The sequence below is a fragment of the Lactuca serriola genome, chromosome 1 (assembly GCF_051521515.1).
Source record: "Lactuca serriola cultivar US96UC23 chromosome 1, Lser_US96UC23_V15, whole genome shotgun sequence".
Classification (NCBI taxonomy): domain Eukaryota; kingdom Viridiplantae; phylum Streptophyta; class Magnoliopsida; order Asterales; family Asteraceae; genus Lactuca; species Lactuca serriola.
Genome location: NC_136408.1, coordinates 142,131,050 through 142,156,985, shown reverse-complemented (window position 1 = coordinate 142,156,985; position 25,936 = coordinate 142,131,050).

The following is a 25,936-nucleotide window of genomic DNA, read 5'->3' as shown; positions in this document are numbered from 1 at the left end:
TTTATTTATAAAAACAATAATTATAACAAAATTTTCAATTTTTGTCCTCTATTAATTAACATCAATATCGATTAAAAAAAATCTTGATCAGTGTGAGATTCATATTCACTGTGTGAATCTGAAGTTTAAATATAACAATTTTAACATTCACAATATGATTATGATTTACTATTATTGATATTGTGAATCTGCTTAGTTTCATAACGTAAATCTACTCAGATTCACAATGTGAATCTAGACAGATTCACAATGTGAATCTGGACAGATTCACAATCTGAATCTGGACAGATTTACATACAATGTGAATCTGAGTCGATTCACAATGTGAATCTATAATGAAAATATCGTTTCATTTTGTTTTTTTTTTTTAATTTTTTTTATATTAATATGAATCTATTTTTTAAGGGTACCAACAAAATATGAATTTTGATATATTTATTAAATTTTTTCGATAAAAAATAGGCCTTAATTTTTCAAAAAAAACAAAGAAATGAAGTGAATTTTTTTTGGAAAAGAAATCATTTTTTGTATATCAGTATAGATTTATATGGAAAGAGGACGAAAAATCATGAATAATGGTATATTCGTTTTTTTTTTATATATAAAAACATGACCTAAAAAATTAAACCAATAATGAGTTCTGTTATAATTCGGTGCATATGCGTCCATTGTAAATGTATACAATCCTTCCTTTTGTAGTTGATCGATTTAAATTTTTTTCATGGGTTCCTTGATTAATAATTGTTCTCTATTGAATATATATATATATATATATATATATATATATATATATATATATATATATATATATATTAACCATTACGATCACAAGTTTTTTTAGGATCAATAAAATTATTTTTTTAACTCTTATTTTAGAGTTTATCTTATATCAAAAAAAAATACATATACATAAATTTATCATTTTTAAGTTTTAACCTCTTTCCAAATTTATATTCGAAAAAAAAAATCAATAACATTTCCATCACATTCACATTATTTGGAAAACATGTTTTCAGAGTTTATTTTCTATTGAATACAAAAATAACTAAAAATATGTAAATTTATCATTTTTATCCTCTACCCATATTTATATTCGAAAAAAATGCATGTAACATAAATATGCATCATATGCACATAATTAGAAAACGTTTGTGTTGGTTTTTTTTTAAAATTCATTTTCTATAGCAGTGTCTTAACTTATTAAGACGTTTTTCTTCTTTATATTAATGTCCATATATGCAGATGTGCATATGTGCATATTTTTATTTTGTGTATATGTGCATTTGGTGCACATTTTATGTAATTTTTTTTTTCCAAATATCAATATGGAAAAAGGTTAAAAAATAATAACTTTACATATTTTTAGTTATTTTTTTTTTATGTATGATAAGTTTTAAAACAAAGGTTGAAAAATCATGAACATTTGAGTCTTTGTATATATACGTATATTTTAATTTTTTCTAGATATATTTTTTAAATGTATTAATTGTCTAATATGTTAATATGGAAGATGATTTGTTGAATTTTTTTTCAAAAAAATGAGTTTTTTTATGAAAAATGTGCATACGGTGCACATTACGTAGATTTTTTTTCGATTATCAATATGGAAAAAGATTGAAAAAATTATAAATTTACATATTTTTAAATATTTTTTTTTTGGAAGACGAGTTCTAAAATGAGGTGTTTGAAAAAATTATGTTATTGATCCTAAAAAAAGTTAATGATCCTATTTTACTTATATATATATATATATATATATATATATATATATATATATATATATATATATATATATTTATTTGTCCCTTGATTTTGAAAGCCCTTTTTGTGAATGCTCAAAATGGGCATTAAATATATTTTTTTCTATGTAATAAATTTATTAATACTACAAGTGACTAGGGACAAATAATTTAAATATGAATTCATGGTTGTGCGAAGGATTAATGACATATATATATATATATATATATATATATATATATATATATATATATATATATATATATATATATATATGACTGTAATATATTCAATATTAGGCGTATGCCCGTACGGTGGATAATAAAATTATATGAAAAAATTATAAATTTTATATGATCCTATGATATTTTGATATAATTTTCATACAAAACTAATTATAGTTTGGTCATCACAATGCATACTAACTCATCAATAATAATATTTTTGTCACAAAACTTAAGCATAAAATATAATAAATGCTCAACACGTTAATTTAATCAACATGAACAAAAAGTTTAGTAATATCCATGAATTATTTAAGTGAAAATAAACATATTAATAATATTGATAATAAAAAAGTCACATGTGAATATCACATTATTGTGTATCCTATAAAGTAAGATAAATAAATCATAAATCATGTAAAATAAAACAAAATAGCCATAAACTTCGTTTCGCATTATATTGAAACAATATAAATAAAATCAAAGACATACACTTTAAGAAATAAAAATTAGAAGAAATTCGGATCTATATAATTATTTATCATATTATGTGTCCTACTAGATGGTAGACAGAAAAGAACATGTGTCAACCATATGTTAGTTTAATCAACAACAAATTTTTGGAAATAACTTTATTAAAATTTTCAAATAAGCGTATTCAATAAGATTCTTTTTTATTACGACATGTGTTTAAACATGTGTAAATTTCGGTATTTTTTTATACTTATTGAGAGCTTGTCGATGTAAAAATCTTGTTGGCCACATCCTTTTAAATGAGAATATCGATGACAATGAAACTCTTGTTTAACAAGAATTCTTGAGATACATCATATTTTATGTGACGGGTACTTTTCTTTTTATATGACTTATTTCAAACAACAATTCTTTTTTAATATGATTTTAATTATAAGTATCTCGTAAGGTGCTACTTTGTTGTACATGTGATCATGAATTCATGATCTGTACTTTTTGTGCAAGATGTTTTTTTACTTAATAGTTTCATTTTATGACAATATGTTTTAAAACAAATAATGAAAAGTTCAGCTAAACTAAAACAATATTGAAATTATAGATAATTGAAAAAATATACATAAGATTTTAGACATGATTCTATGTTAAGTAATATCTATTAACGATCTAATATTAATATATATATATATATATATATATATATATATATATATATATATATATATATATATATATATATATATATATATATATATATATATATATATTACAAACATATCATCTTTTTTCTTTATATAGTTAAACGTTATAGCCAAATCAAATTTTCATAAAAACACAAAAATTAAAAAGTAACATATATTATAAAAAACAATCAACTTTCGATATGAAAATACAAATAATTAAGATCATAATTTGGCTTACTCTTCTATTAAGCATAAGTTTCAAGAAAATGAATACGGAGGGAGACAAGTTGATGCATTTACATCTTTAAAATTTGTATCTCTCTTCTTCATTTAATATGAATACATGTACCACAAATATAGAGATTTGAGTAATATGAAATTATTTTTTTCTCCAACCAAATTCAAGATCTCATCTATATATACAAACTATATATATCTTTATATCAACGAATTATGAACACCAATTACCAATTCTTAACAATAAGTTAAAAAAAACTCCTCACTTATATATATATATATATATATATATATATATATATATATATATATATATATATATATATATATATATATATATATATGATTACTTACGCTTTCAACTTCGAAATAACTTGGTTTGTACTGATTAATTAGTTCTTAGTTAAAAACACTATTCTGATGTATTGAGAGTTTCAAGTGAATATAGTGAAAATAAGTGATCCAATTTCTAATAGATACCAGATGAATACATGCACGTTACGTATGAATATATCTTTATATATAATTAATAAAAAAATGTATTTTTGTTTAAAATATTTAAATCAATATCATTAACTATGAAAGAAGCATTTTCAATTAGTATTGTAAAAATTAACTATTATTCATAAACCACATTACTTATATACTTATATCATAACATAGTTTTTAACACTTATATATTTAAAATAAAATAATATGAATGATAGACGTCATAATAAATTTAATATCACAATAATTTGTTAAAATATTATAGTCGTTTATAACTATGAAATAAAAATTGCCAATAAATATCATAAAAATTATTATTATACTTAAATTGTATTATTTGAATTCTATAAGATACTATATGTTTAAAAAATATATAAATAAAATAAACTAATATGAATGATATTTGCGGCATATAATTTAAAATATTAAAAAATAAAAATCCACCGGTCAATATCATTAATTAGAAAAAATGAAAATTTTATTTAATTAAAACCCATTGAATTACGGAAAAATTACTAATGTAGCCATAATTGTTAATGAGTTATAAAAAATTAGTCTTGTCCCAAACTAGCCTACGAAACAGTAGTTATTTATATTCGTCTATTGTTTCGGTGTTTCGTATACTATTTCGTGTTTTCTATAAAAAAAAATTTGAAGTAGCAAAACTGTAGTTTTTTTAAAACCTACGGTATTCTTTCAATAAAATACGGTTTTCCAAACCGTAGCCTACAGTTTGGGTAAAAAAGTTACGTTTTTTTTTTTTTTTTTCTGTTTTTGTTTTGTTTTTTTTTTGTTTTTGTTGTTTTTAGCTACGGTTTTATGGTAAATGCTACGGTTTTGTGCTAAAAACTATATTTTTTTATTAATTTTTTTTAAATATAGAGTATTTAAAAAAAACCATAGTTTTTAGCACAAAACCATGGCTTTTACCATAAAACCGTAGTTAAAAAAACCTTACTTTTTTACCGAAACCGTAGACTACGGTTTGGGAAACCGTATTTTATTGAGAGAATACCATAGGTTTTAAAAAAACCTACGGTTTTGTTACTTCAATTTTTTTTATAGAAAACACGAAACAATAGACTAAACACTGAAACAATAGACGAATATAAATAGCTACTGTTTCGTAGGCTAGTTTGGGACAAAACTAAAATTTTGACTAAAAATTGTTAATTACCTCCTTAATTTGGCTAGTTTAGTAATTATCCCTTGATTATGTAATATTCATAACTTAAACAATATTAATATAAGTACTTACTAATTATAAGATATAAGTTAAAACTCTCTTGTATAGTTTTTATTATTTTTTATTTAGACAAAGTTTTTGGGGTTCATTTGACATTTTAATTTGTGTTTTGATTTTTAAACCATATATAACTCAACAAAGTAAGTATATTATATATTAACATTAAAATGTTAAGACAAAATTGTAAGATTGGACCTTGTGGTATTTTAAAATTTTTGGAATGCCTCTAAAAACTTTTTCACTTTTATAGAAGGTCCAAAATCAAGGTTTTACCTTGGTTTTGGTCCAAAAAAGTCGAAAGGGCTATTTTGTCTTTTTATTTTTTTTTTTGTAATTTTATATTTTTTTAATACCTTATTACTTAAAAAATAATAATAATAAAATAAAAAATATGTCGACTCTCTCTCTCTCTCTCTCTCTAACACATCAAGAAAAGGACCCCCTTTATTCTGCCTCGTTAGGCTTGCAACTCACCACATACATCACCATCGCAAGAAAAACCCCTACGATGGATATCCACCACTCTCCTTCTTTTCTACCGGTGTCATAAACCATAGTAGTCGCCCCCTTGTTTGTTTATCACATTTTTTCGACGAGACATCATATCCATATTTTTCCGATGAAAGAGAGGCGTTGGGACCTTCATCTCCACTCGATCATCTTCTTCCCACATGTGTATGTATCGACACCTAAAACCCGATATATCTTTATTACAGGTGGAAGGATAGGTAGAGACATCACATCTTTGTTACAGTTCATCGACAACCAACACTCCCTTCACATCGCCATTCCCACCATCCGGCACCATAATTTTAAACCGAAGAAGCAAATTAGATATTAAACACACTTGATTCAGTATGTATGTTTGTTGACAGCTAAAACACGATTCATACCTAAATCGATTTGGGGATGGGATGAAGAACACATGAGAGGCTAACGAGGGATAAACAGACGAGAGGTGATAAACTGTGGTGGTTGGTGTTACCGGAAAAATGGAGCTTTAGAGGAATGAAGATGATGAGGGATGGGGGTTGGGACCATATCAGAGGGATTCTGGGATTCATCTGGGTCATTAATGGGTGTATGTATCTATGAAGTGTTTGTTTAGGCTTCAATGTGTTTCAACAGGGAAGAAAATTAATTGCGTATATGTATATGTATGTGAGAGAGAGAGAGAGACTACGGTGGGGTGGGTGCTTGATGAGAGAGAGAGAGAGAGACTACGGTGGGGTGGGTGCTTGATGAGAGAGAGAGAGACTACGGTGGGGTGGGTGCTTGATGATATTCTGTTTTTTTAAATCAAAATAATATTAAAATAATTATAGAAAAAGGGAAAAAGAAATTAAAATTTTATAATCGTCTTTTTAAGTTATTTTGGACCAGGTGGGGTGGGTGCTTGATCATATTCTGTTTTTTAAGTTATTTTGGACCCTATTTAAAGTTTTTTGAATACCATAGGTACCAATCTTACAGTTTTGTCAAATGTTAATGTTTTACATCTAATTCAAATAAATGAGCTATGTATTTTAATATAAATAATTAGTTTTAAGATTGAAATTAAAATAATAAATGAGTTTAATGTAATAATGAGAAAATAGGATGAAATGTTTTGGAAGTTTCCAGTAAATATTCTTAAAGCAAAATGATATCCATAATTTACTTTGTTTTTAGTATCTTTCATTTTTTTGAGATTTATTCAATGGATTTCATATATGATATTCAAAGTAAAAATGTGAAGCCATTTTAATATTTGTTCACATTTAAAAAGACTCTGTTATAAGTTTTCCGGAAAAAACCGACTTCTTAAACTATTGTATATGTAATAGGTTAATCATTATTAGTCAACTATAAGTTTTCTGTAAAAAACCGACTTCTTAAACTATTGTATATGTAATAGGTTAATCATTATTGGTATTTATAACATTGTATAAGTCGTCTTTTTTTATTTTTATTAATTTAACATTTCCACTTAGATTTTATATTTAATATTATACTACTTGTTTAAACTAGTTTTAAATTAATCTAGTATTTGGACAATATTTTCAGGTTCATTTGACATTTTAATTTATGTTTCTATTTTAAAACTATATTTAACTAGTAAAAAAGTCTGTGTATTGCCGCGAGTTTATACATGTTTGCTAAACTAGAGATATTTTATAGACTTTAAACTTTAGGAAGTCAATGTAACAAAATTTTAATATTCTCAATGAAGTGTGGTTACATGATGACGTGATTAAAAAATCATGCAAAGAACTTACCTAAAACCTATGATATCTTATAGTACTATCATTCATCACAAAAAATCTGCATATAAATATATATTATTTTGTAATTATAAACATTCAAAACCTGACCAAAAATTATTAACGAATACAATAAATGAATGAAAAGCCCTTGTAACCATTCATTTCTTTCTAATTATGCAACGCAACTAAATGCTATAACATGATAGATTTTTCAAAGTACAATTTCTTATTCAGTAAAAAAAAAAGAACAATGATTTAATAGAAAGGAATGAAAGGATGATGCCATAATGAACAAATAAAAGATAGTATGTTGTTATTTCTTGCAATTTAACCATACATAGAATACACCGTACCTTGGAAGAACCCTTATGCGGATCTGTATGCCATTTGGATGCACAAATTAGTATCTGGGAAATTAAAAAAAACCATAAAATTTTAAAAAACAATCTATAACGTTATAATTAGGATGTTATTCTAAAGTGATAATAATAAATCTTTATAGAAAAATCCGAGAAGATAGAAAAGGTTACACATTTTTAGCAGCTGCAAGGCTTTAGAACAACTGAAACTCAGGTTAATTCTGGCATCATTTTGATTTAATGAAAATGGAATATAACCTGGTTGACTCATTTGCATAACTCAATTCTGGGGATATCTCGCGAATAGTCAATTTCTGTACATGTGCAATTATCAAACTTGAATCAGATCCAATAGGAGTTTGACTATGTTCTTGATCAAACATTGATGAGTAATCGGTGAGTAATATGATTGCAATCTGTACTTCAACAGGAAAACCATTATAGATTGGCCATTTTTGCAATTTTACCACTAATATTTTTTTCCATTGAAACCATAAAAGTTGCAAATATTTTTCCAAAATAACACTTTTCACCTACTAAATCAGGTTCCGTAGGTAATTTTCCATATTAACCATTATTATGACTTGTTATATCATGTCAAAGATGTAAATGGATAAGTGATGTAGCTATCAGATCCATCTGTTTAGGATCTTGTATTTATCTCTTACTGTGTAACATGTTTATATATATAATATACAACCCTACAGGGGATTTACATGGCAAATTAATTTCTTGACTTAGTATCAGAGCCATCCCTAGGGCTTGTCAATTTCTCTCCATCTTACGGCTTTCTGATCCTCTCTATCAAATTTGCCTTCACCATGTCTTCAATAAATTCCTTTCCACTTCCATCTCATGCAAACTTACTTGAACCAATTTTCTCCTGTGGAAAGCCCAAGTCGTTCCTATATTGCGAGGTGTCCAAATGTTCGGGTACCTTGATGGTACCACACCGAAACCCACTACCAAAATAACCTTAGGAATGGGTGCAGATGCCAAGCAAATTGACAAAACCCAATGTGCTGAATGGGTTGTTCAAGACCAATTGATTATCGGTGCTATTCTGAGCTCCATGACAGAAGAAGTGCTTTCCCAAATCACAAGATGTTCAAATACATCCTACAAACTCTGGACATCCCTCAACACTATGTTTTCAGCCCAACGTCATGGCAACTCTATTCAAATACGCACCCAACTCTCCATGACTAAGGAAGGAGATATGACGGCCTCTGAATATTATCACAAAATGACCAGCCTTGCAGATACTATGAAGAAAATTGGTAACACAATGACCGATGATGAGGTTATTGGATACATTCTTGTCAGACTAGGGCCAGGTCATGGCGACCACTTCACTGCAATCACAGTGCTCAACAATCAACATACGGTAACCCTACCTGACTTTTATTCATATCTGATTGCTCATGAAGCACAAGCTAGCACCATGAATAATACAATAGAATTCTCGACCTCTGCCAACAATGTGACTCGTCAAGACCAAAGTACCCCACGTTGGAACTCCAATAACAATTCCTACAATAACCGGCGAGGGAACTATCGTGGAGGAAGCAATCGTGGGCATGGGCGAGGACGAGGCAGGGGAAATAGTGGCCCTCGATGTTAGGTATGTGGAATTCCAGGTCACACCGCTCTAAGCTATAGGAACAGATTTAATCACGCATATTAGGCTTAGGAATACCGTGGAGGAAATAGTGCTACCATCGGAACCTACATCAATGATCCTCACTGGTATCTCGATACTGGAGCTACATATCATTTAACAAATGATCTTGATCGCCTCACGGTGCAGTAACGTTATCAAGGAAAAGATCAAGTCCAAGTGGCAAATGGAGCAGGTTTGCACATCTCTCATATTGGTCATTCTAAAATTTCTGGTTTAGGCAAACCACTCACTCTCACAAACATTCTTCGTGTTCCTAAAATTAATAAAAACCTCTTATCTTCTTATAAACTTGTATCTAATAATAATGTGTTTGTTGAAATTCACCCTGATGTTTTCTTTGTTAAGGACAAGGTCATGAAGAAAATCCTACTTATAGGTAGAAGCAAGGGTGGTCTCTATCAGGTGCCAATTAGTCGTTCATATGTTCGATCTTCTCACCAGGCGTTCACAATTTCTTGAGTATTTAAATCTCAATGGCATCAACGATTGGGTCATCCAAATTCAGCAGTAGGCAATTCCATTTTGAAGTCAAATAAGTTAGGTGTGTCTTTAGATAATAAACATTTGGTGTGTGATGCCTGTCAACGGTCTAAGAGTCATCAATTACCTTATAAAAACTCTGCTCATGAGTCATTTTTTCCACTTGAGTTGGTTTACACGGATGTTTGGGGACCGGCTCAAGTGTCTAGCGGTGGTTATAGATATTATGTTAGCTTTATTGATGATTTTAGTCATTACACTTGGATTTATCTTATTAAACATAAGTTTGACGTTGAACAAATTTTTTATAACTTCCAACATCATTTTGAATGCCTCTTGAGTGCAAGAATTCGCACAATCCAATCTAATTGGGGAGGTGAGTACTAAAAGCACCATAAATATTTTCAACAAACAGGAATTTCTAATCGTGTCTCTTGTCCACATACCTCTCAACAAAATGGTATTGCGGAACGTAAATGTCGACATATAGTCGAAACAGGTTTGGCCTTATTAGCTCATTCTTCACTCCCACTTCGTTTCTGCGATGAAGCAGTCCTTACTGCTTGCTACCTTATAAATCGCATGCCTAGTCCCACTATACATAATTCCACCCCCATTACAAAATTGCTTAATATAACACCTGATTACTCTTTTCTTCGCAATTTTAGGTGTGCATGTTGGCCAAGCCTACGTAAATACAACTCACCTAAGCTTGATTTTCGATCCAAATTATGTGTTTTCATTGGATATAGTTCCATGCATAAAGGGTATAAATTCCTTGACAAGAGTACCAGTCAACTTTATATATCACGTGATGTTATTTTTGATGATTCTAGATTTCCATTCGCCACTTCCACAGACAGTCACACACCACCTTCTTCATCTGAAGTCGTGTCGTTTCCTTAAGTTAAACCAGAAATTACTAATGATCATATGAAGAGTTATTACCTATCTTTGTTATCTAATAATTCTAATGCAGTTGCAGCTTCACCTCCAGGTCAGGGGTTACCAAATCTTGGTGATTCTCCATAGCAACTGTCACCGCCAACTCCGTCATCACCAGTTCTCTCAACCACGTCTCCATCAACAACCACCACAGAGACTCCGGTTTCCTCCATCCTGATGTCACCAAGAGCCTCATCTCCTGCCTTGAGTGATCAATCCAACCCCCACTTCTTCCTTAAAGGGTTGTTACTATAGGACGTGCTGGTATAACTCGGCCTCGATAATTTATTGATGGGAGTGTTCTTTATGATGCTACTAAGAGTGCCTTCATGGTTGTTCCCTCAACGCATCACATCGCTTCTGCTCACCCAGCATGACGCAAATCCATGGTAGTGGAATTCTTGGCTCTTCAACACAATAACACATGGTCACTTGTGCCTCGTCCACAGATGTCAATATAATGGGATGCAAATCGTTTTTCAAGCTCAAGAAACATGCTGATGGTTCTCTTAATAAGCATAAGGCTCGTCTTTGTGGCACATGGTTTCACTCAACAACATGGAGTGGAGTATTACGAAACCTTTAGTCCTGTTGTTAAACCAGCCATGGTTTGATTAATTCTCTCCTTGGCGGTCTCTCGCAAATGGCCCCTACGACAGACTGATGTTAATAACGCCTTTCTTCATGGTTTTCTCAATGAAGAGGTCTATATGAAACAACCACCAGGGTTTGAGGATTCTACTCATCCTTATTATGTTTGCAAGTTACATAAAGCGATATATGGGCTCAAGCAATCTCCTAGAGCTTGGTTTTCTCGTTTGAGAGATAAGCTTCATCAACTGGGCTTTCGTTCGTCTAAAGCTGACACATCCCTGTTCATTTTTCATCATGGTAACACCATTCTTTACATGTTAATCTACGTTGATGATATTGTTATTACCGGCTCTTCCCAACAAATCATTGATAAACTAGTACGTGCTCCCTCTGGTTCGTTCCCTATTAAAGATCTTGGCAAACTAAATTATTTCCTTGGGCTTGAAGTACTTCACAATTCAGGGGGGATAAATCTTATGCAACAAAAGTATGCCATAAATCTATTACATCGTGTTAACATGGAGAATTGCGTAAGTGTTTCAACCCCATTGTTGGTAACGGATAAATTGTCTCGAAATCATGGGAAGCCTCTTAATGGTGAAGATGCATCTAAGTATCGTAGCATGGTTGAAGGATTGTAGTATCTCACACTAACTAGACCTGACATTTCATTTGCCATAAATAAAGTGTGTCAATTTTTATCTCAACCTACGGATACTCATTGGGAGGCTGTTAAAAGAATCTTAAGATATGTAAAAGGAACGGTGAACACAGGACTTTGTTTTCGACCCTGAAAATCAACACTTCTAAGTGTTTTTACTGAGGCAGATTGGGCAGGATGTGTGGATTATAGAAGATCTACACAAGGATTTGCAATATTTCTTGGTCCAAACTTAATATCATGGAGCTCTCGCAAGCAACCCACTATGGCTCGCTCAAGTACAGAAGCCAAGTATAAGGCTCTTGCTAACGGGACAACAGAAGCAATGTGGATACAATCTCTGCTCAAGGAACTAGGTTTTAATCAGCCAAGACCACCTGTGTTGTGGTGTGATAATTTGGGAGAAACTTATTGATGGGTATTGAGCACTACATCAATCCTATGGTGTACATGCAAATCCTAATAGTTTTGGATCTAGTTTGTCTAATGAACATGCAATTGAATATCCAAAGCCATAAACCCTAGATCTAACATATCATGAACTGAAATAAGGGTTTAGTAATTACCATTGATTGTTATATAGCAATAACAATCAATTCCTTGCTTTGATTGGCTTCAGAAAGCTTAGTGCCTCAAGTGTTGCACCTCTAATGCCATCACAAACACTACTAAGCAACAAGAATGATTAGGAGAAGAGAAGAGGCACTCAAAAACATCTGGACACCCTAATCCAAGTGTTAGCCAAGTGTATGGTGCCCAAGGGTTCCTTATATACTTAGGCTATTAGGGTTATCAAACAAGGAAACCCTAATTTGACTGCTTAAGGCCTAAGCAGCCCATGGACCCTTTCTGGAACATGCCTTGCACGATTTCTAATGGGCTTCCCCATAGAATTCGTCCAACCTATTATTCCAAGGTGATCCATAGCCCAATTGTAATTATCTTATAATTACAATTCCAGTCCCCTAAGTTTAATTAATCTCTTTTATCCACAAAATTAATTCTTAATTAATTATTGACTAATATTAATTAAACTATATGATTTCTCCTTTAATATATTATTCTCATAATATATTAATAAATCATAATTAATCCTTTCTCTCCTTAATTCATCCTACATATTGCTAAGGTGAAGGCAACCCAAAAGGACCATGCTCATAATCAGGTCAAGTACATACCAAAATAGTTATGGACTTAGACACTAATCTAACAGTCTCCCACTTGGATAAGTCTAATAACTATTCTGCATAACTTCAGAACCTGATCAGCAATCGTAGCTTTCAAAAGCCGTTGTCAACTCTGATCTTATCAGATACGTGTGTCCTTTAGATAAGGGATCATATATTCCTCCATTCTCAAGATATCATATAGAACGAGACATGGATTTATTCATTTTCTCTATACTGTTTCCCGACATCTGATTTTTGACGACTGATAACAGACTACAATTGAACACATCAACTTCGTCCCGTCTTGGCCAAGCGCTTAGGTGTCATCACTAAATCATCGATGGGCCCACATTTATCGCTTTTATCCCACTTTGGGTAAAAGGAATGGATAAACTTCGACTCAAATGCTCGCTTGCATTTACTGATCGAATTACACACAACAATAAGTTTTATAACACAAAGTTACTGGTGTATTTACTTATTATCAATGTGCAACCGACCAACAAATAACAACTCACACGTCTTGGTTTCAATAATATACAATATTATCGACTCACAATCATTCGCGATATAATCCATGAAGTGATTCACGTGAGCGTGGGTTTAATCCAATACTCTAATCTTATCAAAGCACTCATGAACTTTGCAGCAAACTTGTGCTATGTCTAAACTCTTTAGACAATCTACAGACTCTTCATGACAGTCTTCCTTCATACCTACTTCCAACGTATGACCGACTGTGGAGGTTCGAATAACCCAGTTATTCTGGAAGTCAAAACATGCAAAGTGAAACACAAAGATAGTATTTAATCATATATGGCCCCAAAAATTTTGAGAGTAAATAAAACACTTTTATTTAAACACCATATTGATTACTCATTATTCATTGTTTATTGTTTCAGAAAATCAACTTATTACTCAAATTACAACAATAGTTGTCCCATGCACCAAGCATGCACACTATGTTTCCTATGGTCCTTACTTTGTGAAATAGATCAATTGAAAAACTTTTCCAATGATGCTCATTTCACAATTCCCAATCCTTATCATTAGTGTAAGAACACAAGGTTCTTGCCACTACTAGAATATGCTAGATTCTAACATTTTATGCAACGATCCTTTCGTAAAGTCATAGCACAAAAGTCACCAAGACTTGGCCAATGAAATTTCAAGGTCTCTTTCAGGAATTGTTACAAACAATTCTATAGATGTGATGTCTCTCACTCAAAGTACATTCCTTTGAACATCCTTTTGCATAAAATTTTCTAATCTAGACATAAATTCACAATTTCCAACTCCCAATATGGAAACATTTCCATATTTTCCATATGACAACTCATTCTTAATAGAATCTTATCTATTCATAATAATGTCTAGGGGTGTAAGTGAGCCGAGCTACTCGGGATCGACTCATTAAAAGCTCGGCTCGAGATCGAATTAAACGAGCCTGAGCTGAGCTCGAGCCTAAATATGAGGCTCGTTTATTAAACGAGCTCGAGCCGAGCTTCAGTTAGTGAGCACGCGAGCCTAAACGAGCTTAAACGAGCCTATATATATATATATATACACACACACACACACACACAAACACACACACATACATACATTCATACACACATACACGCACACACACATATATATATACACACATATACATGGAGGCTCGTTTAGGCTCGCGAGCCCACTGAATTGTTCACGAGCCGAGTCCGAGCTTCATTTTAAGGCTCGAATCGAGCTCGAGCTCGAGCTCAAGCTTCCTCAAAATTAAACGAGCCGAGCTCGAGCTTGGTCAAGCTCGGGCTCGGCTCGGCACGTTTACACCCCTAATAATGTCGATATGGTCCATCCAATACTATACTTCCAACTGCTCACAAGCGACAAATCCTCAGCGAACTTTGGATCGTCCTTTGATAGTTGTTTAATTATTTTAGTCAAATCTGATTCTTGTCCCTTTTCCCTCTTAATGCGCTAAGCATTTGGAAAATTTAAGAATGGTCATATATTATAGCATTTACAATTCATCCTATACCAGAAGCGTATGAGACAAGATGCATAATGTCTTACATGAAGATATGATACTTTATCAATCTTCTGCCATAATATTTTATGTGTCACGTTCTCACAATTCGAACTATGAGGAGGGACGCCGTAATCATAATCGAAATTTGAGAACACACTATGTATCCTTTGACTATATTTATTAAAATTTCTCAATCTAAGCTTTAGATTTTGAAACGAAGTATAATATTCTATCCTTTAATTATAGCAAAACAACTTTTCAACCCACGCAACTTTGCAAATTGAATCTTTGTTTTTCTATAATTAATATTGCCAACTTGCAATACTTACCATAATGATCATTCTCCTACTAACATGATGATTATTTCCTTATTGGCGTAACACTTATGCTCCCACTAGCTTTGAAATGTATTCAGAAAACAACTGAACTTCCAGAAAACAATGCTTATTGAATTCCTTAAGTTCATATTTCTAATACTTGATGCTTTGATAAGAGTTTTTCTAAGCGTCTTAAACTTATACACCTTTGCCTTAGAAAGCTCAGATGTGTGTCTAAACAAATTCAGAACTTATATTACTAATTCCCAGATGTTCATACCAATTGCCAAATCTCACAATTCTAACTATGAAGAGGGATGTCGTAATCATAATCGAATCTGAGAATACAATTTTCACAATTGCTATCTTCTAAAATCTCTCTAAGTGAAAGCATTTCCTCACAACCATTTTCATGAAGGAGGGAAACCTTATAACTCTTAGATTTTATGGTGTATGTGTTCCTATCCATGTGAATTTGCCAAAACCAAGGTTTGCAACAAATCCAAGCTCATATGGACTGAACTTGTTTAATTTTGATTTCCTGCCTCATGGAGGCACAAATGCTCACCATGTCTTCCAAGAAACTCACCCCTACATATCAATGTACTTTCATTGATCAATGTGCTTTGTCTTTATACATTCAAATGTGAACTCATAGAACTCATATGCATAATTGACTAACTGGAATGGCATAGAAACAAAATTATGACAACCACGATAGGTTACAAACCTCAAGTCGTGTGCTAGTGATGATCAACTAGGTTTATTCTTGATTTATTCTTGAAACTTTTCAAGATTATTAAGACCCCCACTGACTGCTTGACATATAAGGTTCTCTTGTCAAGAAACATTTCTTGACAAACAAATATTCAAGAGTTAGTGTAGCTTTTATCAAGACAAAACACTTCACAAAATTGCTCCTAGTTGGTCTATGTCTTTTCCAAGACATCACAACTTACCAATTTCAAATTTGCAAGAATAAGAAAACTTTTTCAAATTCCACATTTGATGAGTGTTATGAACCTACTTAAGACTTGTCACTCAATTCACAATCTTGGAGTATAACTCTAAGACTCGATGTTGGAACGAAGTATGATTGATTTTCTTGATTTTAACCATTTCCTCAATTCTTGATTCTTCTTCTTAGCCATATAAATGCACTAAGACTCACTTAGAGGATTAATTGAGATATGGTTCTTAATCATTAACACTAATCATAAAAACATAATAAGAGGTACTCTCCCTTCTTCTTAGAATGGAGAAACTTTTATCTTTCTGCCTACTTGATTCTTCTTATTCGTTCTGCTATTCACTGAAACATTTTTCAATCAACTCAGAATTACACTTAATCTTATAAGTATATTCATATTTACTAAAATTTAGTAAATCATGACGAATATATTATCTCTCTTTGTGGGGGACTTAATCAACGCACAACCTAGTGTACTCGATCTCCTAGTCCTTCACTTGACACTTTGTCAAAGAATTAGTCTAATTTCCAAATATGAAAGTTTTCAGTCATCATACAATACAAGTTGCATGATTCCAAGTTTCTGTCCAATTGAAACTTGAGCGATGAGAAACTCTCCCTATTTGGTAAACTTTTGACACTACCACAAATAGAAAACTAAGAATCGTATCCAATTCAATATTCCTAAATTTAGAAATACACAAACATCCATTTTCACACATGCCATTGCAAGGATAAATAAATAAATAAAAATCAAAATTTACTTTATTGCAGAAAAACTTGTCCTTACAATGCAATTCAAATGAAAACTATGCTATTACATATTCCTAAGCAATCTATTGATCTATTCCAACTCCAAATAGTAGCTCAGAAATCCAATATTCAAGCAATGCGATCGAAATCCATTTCTTCACGATCAGATTCCGCTCACTTCTTCCCATAAGCTTCCTCTCCAATCTTCGATCCTACAAAACATCAAAATGTAATCTTATCACATCATGTATTAAAAATAAAAAATAGGAACTTACAAGAGTTAGTAAATGGATTTTACCTGAAGTAGAGCCATATGTCTTGACTCTTAGATCTCTTAGGTAAACATGGCAGCTTCGTCTCCAATGCCCCTTCTTATGACAATAAAAGCAAATGGACTCTTTTGGAATGGCACAAGGAACTATCTCAGAATTTACCTTTTCTGGATCTCCAATGTCACCATTTTCAATGTCCATGGAAGTTTGGGAGTTTGATTCACTAGAAAAATTTGTTTGACTAGTGTCACACCCCAAAACGGAAACCGCGGAAACGTTCTGGGGTGGATGACGTCATGTCAAGTATCACATCATATGCAGTATAGTAATCAAAGTACAACAACCATTGCATTAATAGTAATAATTTTACATAGGTTACATTACATAGTAACATCAAAGTAATACAGAAACTAATATAGTTGCAGATCGGTACTAAACTGTCTTCACCAAAAGCTCATGGGATGTACCTGTCTATCGCTGACCTGAGAATACAAGTTATTTTGAAAGCGAGTATCAACATTTTATAATGCTGGTGAGTCCATAAGTATTTAGTGTCATTTGTGTAAGTAAGCATTTTTATTCAAAATAACTTTATGAAATGTAGTAGTTTAGAATCTACGGTGTATTAGCATCCTTTCCAGAAAATCCTATATTTTCTAACAACTGTAGTCTTCTACCAAGACTCGACAGAGTTACGTTTTTAAAGAGTAATTTTCCCTTAAATACTATCATTACCAAAATACGGAATTTACTTTAAAAGAGAAATGGGAAAATCAACGGTGAAGATACTAGGGAAAAATAACATATGCCTCAGCAGTAATACTACTGACTAAGGCAAAAGAAATCATAGCCTCTAGGAGAGTATCGAATGAATGATACGCCTGGCTCAGTCTAACAAAAGGAAACACAGAACCCAGACAATATTAAGTGTACGATACAGCTAGCAAGGTCTAAAACAAAGAAATACAGACTCCAGACAGTGTCAAATGAACGACACAACTAGCAAAGTCTAAAACAAAGAAATACAGACTTCAGACAGTGTCAAATGAACGACACAGCTAGCAAATTCTAAACAAGGAAATACAGTGATCAATCTTGTTACCTTAAGGCCATGAATTATAAGGTAAACATGGAGATACTCGTAACCATACTGTTTGACAGTAGAGAACTTGACGCCCTGCAAGCGTCGGAATGAATGTGACATTTGTCACCCCTTGGCTTGGTAGGCTGGGGACTGTAGCTAGCAGTCAGGGTGTGGGAGTGTCAATCCCGTATAGATCTATACACACAATGTCCGTTCTCCCTACAGGAGACTCTGGTTACCAACTGGACAACGGGGAAATCCGTGTCCTGAAGATGCATCTCGTATATTGAGTTCTATTGTAAGTACTGGAATAATGATATAGAGTCACGAATGAACTGACTCCTTTGGAATTCTCTGAACTAGGAAGAGTGATTAGAATCTCCTAACTATTCCTATTATAGTTACTAGTTTCTCTGATCTATGAATGACGAATGGAAGGATGCCCTTGCTACCCAAGGGAAATGAACTGGTCGATGGAAACCTTTATGTCCATATATGTATACATGATATATAACTATTGTTTAAATGACCTTCGGACGGATAACTGATACCCACCAGACCACATCCAAACAAGGAAAAGGAAATAGGGCGAACTAGCCTTCCTAAGTCCTTTAAACATTATTTATATAACTATACAAATACAGGCATGCATTTAACGAAGTAAAAGCATAGAAGAAAACTTTGATGAAAACTTTGGAAAACCTTTACACACAAGAAAATTTACGACTTGATGTCAGTTTGTAAAACAAGTTTGAAAATCTTTAGAATCCTCTGAAAAATCTTTCATAAAAACTTTGAAAATGATTTGTATAAAACAGATTAAGTGAAGAAAAACCTTTAGAAAAACCGTTAACAAGAGTTGAAAACGAGATTGGAAAATTTTAAGCTGGATAAAACAGTATAACATACGAAAATCTATTTTGCTATACAGTTATCAATCACATGTGATTTATATAATAACTATATAGATCAACTTGTATTCCCCCCTATAAAAGCAGTTAAAATCATTAAAAGGTTCATTCAGGGGTATGAACTCACCTGTTGAAAGTGGATCGGATGGAGGTGCCGGTTGGGTGCTCGGCGTCGAGTGAAGACTTGAACACACTTAGTGACCTAGTAACATATGAAGGCATATGTTTACATACAATTAGTGTATATAATACTAAATTAAACACGTAAACGCATCCTAATGTGCGGAAAACACTTTGGTCAAGTGCTAGGAGGCTATTGGGTTGCAACAAGGGAGTGTATGGCCTAGTTAGAGAGTTTACTCTTCAAGAGTAAACACTTTATGGATTTTTCGGCCCTAAGACCATATCCCCATGAGTTTACGGCTATAAACTCATGGATGGGGTGTTCTTGGATGTTTTAAGGTCTTATATCACTTATAGAATTAGGCTAGGTTCAAATCTAGGGCATATGAAGGGTTTTAGGCTCCAAATGGACCACTTAAGGGAGTTCACGGCTGTAAACCTAGATTTTATGGCTGTAAACTCTCACTTGGTCATCCCTTTCATGAATTAAGGCCTTAAATGAAAGAGTATAAAGTTCTATGCATTTTTCCAAGTCAAATGGAGAAGTTAGGGCATTATTTGGCCCCTTTATGGGAGTTTACGGCCCATGGACCAATCCTTGGGGGGGGGGGGGGGTTTACGGCCGTAAACTCCTAGGTCCTTGGTTTCTTTGATGTTTAAAGCCCCTACTTCAATTGTGGTTGATTCTAGACATTTACCCAAGCCATAGGAGGTGTTTGAGGGCAATTCTAACACGTTAAAAGGTGTTCACGACCCATGAAGAGGGGTTTACGGTCCAAGAGTGTTCTTGGGCCATAAACTCATGTTTAATCCTCAAAATTCAAGGTTTTGGTGTTCTAAGCTCTTATGTGTAAGTCCACAAGTCATATCTAAGCCCTAGGAGTGATTTAGAAGGGTTTTGGGGATTCAAAACCCCACTTATGGGTGTTTACAGTCCAAGAGTGTTCTTGGGTCGTAAACACATGATTTGGCCTCTATTGGATGTCTTAAACACGAATTTGCATGTTAAATGAGCTAAACAACAAGTTAGGGTAGATCACTTACTAGTTTAGGGCTCGAAATGGGCGATTTTTGGATCGAAAGCAACTTGTAGAGAGAGAGAGAGTAGAGAGAGAGAGTGGAAAAGTTTCAAATGGAGTCCACTCACCCTTATATAGGGTTTGAGTTTGTGGCTCGGAGGAAATCTACCCGATACTGACGTTAAACGGGGCTTTTGGTCGCACCCGATTGGTTTAAACTAAAACTTTTTTAAGGGAAAAATTGAGGGTGTTTCTAACTTGTTTCAACCCTTAAGAAGTCATAATAAAAAGTCCCAAATTAAATTAACCTAAGCCAAAAGGTTAACGGACAATTTTAATAACGCGAGTTTTATTAACGGAATAAAAGGTTAAGATTGACGGGATAAATTTCGGGTCATCACATCATCCCCCCGTTAGAGGAAATTTCGTCCCGAAACCTGGGTTTAGGCAAGGAAGTGGCATGAACAATCAGGTAGAGAGATGAGGGTACTTCTTACTCGGTTGGTCCTCTGCGTTGCCAAGCGAACTCTGGCCTTTGCTTGGCGTTCTAACAAACCTTCACTTACGGGGTGCGGATTCCGTTTTGTTCAGTTAGTGATTCTGGCGGTTCGTCTACAAAGTTAGGGTTCCCAATGGTTTCTATCAAGACGAGTGGGATACAAAGAGTGACGTCGGGCAAACACTTTTTAATTCTAAGGAGTAGATTGATTTGGGGTGAAGCTTATGGAATTTCCAAAAGTAGTCGTGGTCTGACGAGGGTTGGATCAATTTCTATAAAGAATCTTGAATGGTCCTAAGCTCTCGGAAAGGTAGAGTTTTTCAGTACTTAGAACACAGTGTACTTCTATGGCGAAATCATCATTGGCGCGATCGCTATTTTGAAGTTCCAAACGTTCTCTCATACCGGGGTGTAATTTCCGAGTTGGTTCTTAGAAGGTCCAAGTTATCCTTGGATTCGTGTTTCCTGTCGATTGGCCTTCAGAGGTTTTCTGGATCATCGGATGAATTGAATGTCTATGGGCATCTGTTTGCTGTAGGGTATCTACCCCAACTTAGTGCAAAATGAACCTGCACTTCTAGTTCTTGAGATGTTTTTAACAGAACTATCAGGTTCGGGGAGATAGGGTTTTTACCAGACGCTGTTTAGAAAGTCTTTAAACTTCTCATCATTGTCTAGCTGACGCTTTCATGACATGATTCCTAACAGGAGAGATTCATGCTCTTACTTGCTTTGTTGTTTCATGAACAGCAAGCTCTGCTCAGGGCTAACTCAATCCTTAGAGATTCTCCGATGTGTTGGACTATCTCGGGTGGTGGTCCTACCATTTTTGTGTGAGATAGTATTCCTGGAACACCTAGTAGTCCAATGAATCTCTAAGACATGCCCTATTCTCTAAGGTGTCGGTTTATTCCAGTTCCAGAAAGCGCGTTTTCTTGTATAACTCATCGACTAACACCTAGACTGGTGTCAAGTCTATAATCCCTTCGGGATCTGGGTTATAAGGCTTTAACACAACTTACTGTTGCACTTTATTCAAGTATTGTTGGCTGCGAAGGCTATCCTATGGTTCTTAGCATTCTAGTATTCACTTAGAAGAATGCAGTCTATTGTCTCCAGGGCGACGGTGACTTCTTCCACGTGAGGAGGCGGAGTGTTCTAGGCACTACTCGTCGGTATCGGGGTAGACGAAGTGCCTGTGTAGTGCGAGCATTTTCTGCAACTACTCTTCCGGGGTTTCTGAGTTTTCTTGATTTAGGTTAAGTCTAGAAGTACAAAGTTTCGTTACTCGGAACTTCTCGTCTCCTCATCCACTCTTCTCAAAGTTTAACTTATCGCAGCTTCCGGATTTCAGGGATATCCGCTGAGATGCTTAATTCGGGGGATTAAGCATAAATGGATGGTCGTAGTCAATGTCCTTGACTCTTACGACTAGATTTCTTTACCAACTGAGGGTGTTAGCTACTATGTTGGCTTAACCGGGATGACAACAAATTTTGGATTTGTGATCATTATAGTAGTTCAACCTGCCGTGGTTCTCTTGACTCTAGTTCCTATTTTATGAGATAGGATGAAGGGTTTTACTATGAGGTTCGGGGTAGAGCTCATACTTGGCTTATCCACTAATACTTGGTGTATGCAAGCCATATATATTTGGGGTCGGCAGGATGTTCAGTTGTGCGACTCCACCCCAGACTCACAACCCAACGAGGAACAGGGAGTAGGGAGGAAGCACACATCTTAAATCTTTTTGATCTCAATTATATACCACTCTTATGCATATACGCAGTTAATAGTAGTCAATCCCATGAGTTCTTTCCTCTAGCTTCACGAACCTGATTGCGAGGTGCGAAGGGTCTTTATGGGGGATCTACGGAATAGGTTTCGGGTGGTTATCGTCTTCTGGAATACATGCAGTGTCTTTCGCTTCGGGTTCTATTTGTCTAAGGAAGGGTTGGTTAACAGCGCGCGATATCCTATTCAGGGGTGTTTCGGAAGGTTTTAGATAAGGGAGAGTACTGACGGATTGCATTAGGTTTTATTATAAGGTTCGGAAAAACCTTTGTAACAATTGGTAAAAATAGGAACGATCGTACGATGATATGTTTTGATTATTAAGCAATATGAGTATTTTATTAAAAAATGGTTGAAGGAATTTAACCTCTTTTATTTAAATAAGTTCTTGTGAAATATAAAACAAGTAACTAATGATAATTTCGTTATGATGTATGACTACGAACCATCACCGGTTTGTGAAAATTAGCATATAACATCATTTGAACGCAACAAACTTAATTTTTGTATCAACATATATCTAATTGATAATTAAGTTAGGTTCTATGTAAAACGTGTGCTTAATAGTTGTGGAGGATCTAAATTTGACAAATATACGAACCAAAGTGACAAAACGTGTTTAACGATATGGTTAACCGGTTAAATGTCACGAAATTATACATTGGTCAATAAATTTTATATTTAAATAAATTAAAATATAAAATGAATTATTATAAGGTATAATTAAAATGTATTTAAGTGTTTTTGAATAAAAAGAATGAATAAAACATAAACATTAAAGTTCAAATACACAAAAACTACATTGTTATTTTATACTAAGTATACATGTATGTATTTGTATATATGTATTATTATCTAGTGAATGACTAGTTATGGGTCATGAATTAAAGTGATTTCATGTAAGTTTTATGATGTCTAAATCAATTAAGATAAGAGAATTGGTGGAGATAAGTGCCAACTTAACTAATAAGTGCTTAATCACTTGAGACATTTTACTAAGAATGCTTATTAATCCCTCTTCTAATTTTCGAGATTAAGACCTTCCCTCTCCTTAACTAGAACTCCTAACTAACTAAATAACTAGTAGTTAGTTAGTTAACTAACTCTATCTCTAAGCAACCACCCAAGCAAGTGGCTAGACAAGATCACATCACTTAAACTCACATCCCATCACAAGCTAGTCTAGGTTTTGTCCCCTTATCCTCTTCCACTCTTTCCTCCTTCATATCCACCAAATTTCCTCTTCATTTTACCCTCATTTGACCAGCAAATACTCCAGGGAATTACTCTCAACCTTCATCTCATTTTCAAGCACAAGAACTTCCTTCCAAAGCCATCAAAACCATGAACTAAAGGGCTGTTGTCCCTTTTGTGTTTCAGCCACCATTTCACCCATCTAAACCTTCCTTTTGCTTCACATTTTTACCACCAAATACCCCTGGAAGTTACTTGTTATGATACTCAAAATTATTGATTCAAAACAGTGAGCAAACTACCCTTTTTCTTGCTCTTTTGCTGTGAAATTTCGTGACAGCAACATAACCAAAAGAGTGGCTGTTTTGGAGCATCAAACCAACAACCAAAAGTTCATCTTCAACCTTCCATTCTTCAAGTATTCACATAAGGTGAGTTCATACCCCTACACTTTCATGTTTTATTCAAGTTTTAAGGGGGGGAATACAAGTTAGAACACTAAACATAACTTAAATTTAAATGACAGCTTTCTACAGAAAAGTGGAGTCCTGTTCACGGACTGTTTTGACCATCTTAAACTTAATATATTTCAAAACTGTACAATATGAAAATAGTTCAAGCTTATACCTTTCTAATCACTACTCGCACGCGTTCATATGATTTTTCTACAATTTATGGCGATTTTTATAAAACTGCCTGTCATTTCAGAAGTGATTTCGGACCAGTCTGTGAAGATGTTCATTTTCACACTCGTTTGAGACCACTAAAAATCATAATAAAAATTAGGAACAAAGTAGACTCATTTTATAAACTCTCAGAGGTGACGGATTCAGTTTTTGACTTACGAGGATTTTTCTATGAGTTTTCTAAAAACAGGGACAGTAAAGGGTAAAACTGTCAAAAGTGGTTTATAGATTTATTAACACCTTCTAACATTTTTGAGCAATGTTTATACATTAAGGAAGTTAAAACACAATCATTTAAATATAATTAATTACCATTTTTACAAAAGTGATAAGTACAAAAAGGTCTTTAGTATCAAACTTAAGGATTATTTCATGCAAAGTTTCTAATAAAAACGTAAGAATATGAACAACAATTACGAAACATACCAAATCATCTTATAAAATTTATACATATATATAACCATATACATATATATGTTTTGTTTACAAACTTGTCTTCTACATCGAAAATATACATATATATGTTTTGTTTACAAACTTGTCTTCTACATCAAAAATTACACTTTTCATAACAAGTGAACATTTTACTAGGGATTACTATGCAAACGAGACACATTTTTAGAAAACTATAATAGGTATAGTTTTACGAGAGCATTACAAACTTTTACATACTAGAAACACTATTTCAAGAAGTTTACTTTCATATACAAGAACAAACGAACATTTTTTCACGTAAATCTGTTTTATACTAAGTTTTGCGAGACATCAACTTCACATACGTTCGAGTACGCATTTCAAGTCCTATATTATATACCAGAATCCCTTGGAGGGGGAGCATGATGTTTGTGTATAGATCTATACGGGCTTGACAACCTGCGCCCTGACTGTTAGCTACAGTCCACCATTTGGGGTGACAAACGTCAGAACATTCCAACGCCTGAAGAACGTTGTGTATAGACATTTCTAGTCAATAGCATGGTTATAAAACTCACATGGAGTATTAAAAACACATTGATTTACGAGATTTTCAAACATATTGATTATTTTACACTTACATACATTTTTA